The sequence below is a fragment of the Chenopodium album genome, chromosome 7, assembly GCF_948465745.1.
Source record: "Chenopodium album chromosome 7, dcCheAlbu1.1, whole genome shotgun sequence".
In the NCBI taxonomy this organism is placed as follows: domain Eukaryota; kingdom Viridiplantae; phylum Streptophyta; class Magnoliopsida; order Caryophyllales; family Amaranthaceae; genus Chenopodium; species Chenopodium album.
Genome location: NC_137840.1, coordinates 47605306 through 47608266, shown reverse-complemented (window position 1 = coordinate 47608266; position 2961 = coordinate 47605306).

The following is a 2961-nucleotide window of genomic DNA, read 5'->3' as shown; positions in this document are numbered from 1 at the left end:
AGCCACTTAGTGCGGTTACTTCGACCTCTTACAACATTTTGGGTTCCTTGGTACGCCAGTTAGCCCCTCTAAGAAATTTGACATGATTTAGTGATCGGCTTGATTTAAATTGCATAAAGTGATTGACCTGATGAATGATCGTCTCACTTAGCTTAAAGCGCCTAAGCATTGGCTCATCGCAAAGCACCGACATAATGGTTCATATAGCTAAAGCACCGACGCAATGGTTATATAGCAGAGGCACCGACGTACTGGTTCACAATTCAGAAGGCACCGACATACTGGTTCAAAAGCAGCAAAAGCGTTGACGTACTGGCATAGAAAAAGCAAAGTTCGAGCGATCTTTTAAAGATCGACAAGCGTTGGTTTTTGGTAATTTTCCTCGGAATATTATCTCAACAAATGAGGATAGCTTCAAGCGAGGATATCTTCGACAGTGTTCCCTAGCTTGTGGAGAGTTGTAACAAAAAATCGGAGGTGATTTCAAGCGAAGTTATCTTCGATCGTGTTCTTTGGCTTGCGGAAGATGGTCACAAAGTGCTAGAAGGTGGTTTCAAGCGAAGAAATCTTCGATAGGGTTCTCTAGCTTGCAGAAGTCTATCATGGAAGAATTGGAGGCAGTTACAAGTATATCAGTCTTCAGGCAGCATTCTCTAGCTTGCAGAAGATCGTCAAAACCAACAGCAGGATGGCGTTCCCTAGTTTGCGAAAAGTTATCAAATACAGTAAATACAACAACAAATCAGTTACCCTTCAGAGACGTGTTCTCGACGGTTCAAGATACACGTTTCTTAACTCTGTTATCTGTTTAACTAACCCTAGTTTTGCAGGTATCGGCGTTACAAGAATGATTTAGAAACGCAGAACGTTCTGAATCATTCTCCGTCCCTATCGATACTTTGACTTTTGTTTTTGAAACTTGCGTTTCTCTAAACTCAGTCAAAGTGGGGGCTTCTATAGACACCCATTTCAGTCTCCCCAAAACCAAACCCAGTGATGAGTACCTTTCGCGTTGAATCATAAGCGAATGAAGTAAAAGTGTGGAAAGTCTAGTGTTGCAAATAATAGTTTATTTGTGAATTAATATTCAACAAACATAGATAAACAGGTTTAGGAATAATCCTATTGATTGCATGTTAGTCAGAAAGTGCACATGAATACGATCAGAATAAAGTAGAGGCCTATTATTAGAGCAGGTTCAATCTCTTTTAGGTTGGATTAGTACCTTCATCCCCGAACTACCAGTCATGGTTCCAGACCTATTTGAGTTGACGATCTCCTGTATTGTTAAGGGGTGTAACCTTCACCTCGTGATCGGTTTCCAAGTTCCTAAAACTTGTTGGCGACTCTTTTGCTCTATCTTCCTTCCCTTTGGACGCCACCATACTTTAGTGTATGATCACAGTGGTGTTCAAGTTTGGGGTAATGCTTGAAATATTCCCTACAAATATTCCCTTAAAACATGCAATATGGTGATAAAAAATAATAATAGAATAAACATTAATATTGGAAGTAATTTAACAATAATAGCGTTAGTCAAATCAAATACAAAATAACCTAATCATGATACTAGCAATATTAAAATAAAATAAGTAAATAAATAAATAAATTACTCACATTCCGCCGTTCCTTTAAATTGTTATATCATGAATAAATTGGTAGTAACTTCAATAAAAAAAAATATATAAATCAAATGGAAATTAAATTAAATAAATGAAGAGTTAATTTGGTCCAAACCCTCAGTTATTTGTATCTTTCACACCTTTGTTTAAGGACGAAACTTTGGGTCGAGTACGGCCTCCTTGGAGTGCTTAAGGGATTAATGATGTAATTCGGAAGATAGGCTTAAGGCTTAAAGTATGAGATAGAGAGAAGAGAATTATTTTTGGTGTAAAAGAGAGGAAGAGAGAATAATTTGATGCCCCAAACTGTAGAAAGGAGGGGGTATTTATAGGGAAAATGAGTTGAGGAAACACACGAAACCCTAAAAACATAAAAACCCTAAAAAATACTGCCGCGACACGAGGAAAAATAGTATGATGCGGGGAAACCTGGAGTGACACGGGATAGAATTATCCTACGGAAGATAAATGTGCGTGACGGGTTTACGCGAAGAAAACACGAAACAGCCCCGTGTCACATAATGGGCACCGTGACACTAGAAACATGGTGCGAAATCTCGTGGCGCAGCAACTGTTCCCGTGACACGGTGGATTTTCACGTGGAAAAAACACGGAAAAAAGCACCGTGAGACGTTGAAAATTACCGTGTCACGGCACCAGGCACCGTGACACTTTGTTTTTACACTATGCGCGGAAATTCCATTTTTTTACGCGTTTTTAAAACATGATAACTTTTAATCCGTAACTTGAAATAAGACATATAATAAATCATTGGAAATATTATCAAGTCTACTTTCTTACCCAATTAAAATAAGGTCCAAATCATTTGTAGATTTTAAGATATGACCGTTTTAGTATAAGGGTGTTGGTTTTGGGCCGAGTTAGTGTTTGACTCATATCTTCTTCGTTTTGAATCGAAATTGGATTTATGATATAATTTTGGAAATATTTTTAAAAGGCAAATCTAACCAAATAATAATTGTATTAAAGTTATATGGCCAAAAAATCAGTTTCACTCGGTTTTGCGATGTGGACACAAAAGAGGAAGACAAGTTATGGCATACGGAAATGAGGAAGACAAGTTATGGCATACGGAAATGAGTTAGGAAATGGATTGGTTTATGAAACGTATTGAATGTAAACATGGATATAAGCACTCTAAAGATTAAATACTCAACCCTACCAATAATGGTGGTGAAAGGTTGTTCATCAACAGGTTTGGTTTTGGGGAGACATTTTTAGGTGTCGATTGTGTAGACAACTAAAAATGTCTCCCTAAAATATTTTTAATTTCTGTTTATTCCAATTAGAGAGAAGTGAAGAAAAATTCCTGAGAAAA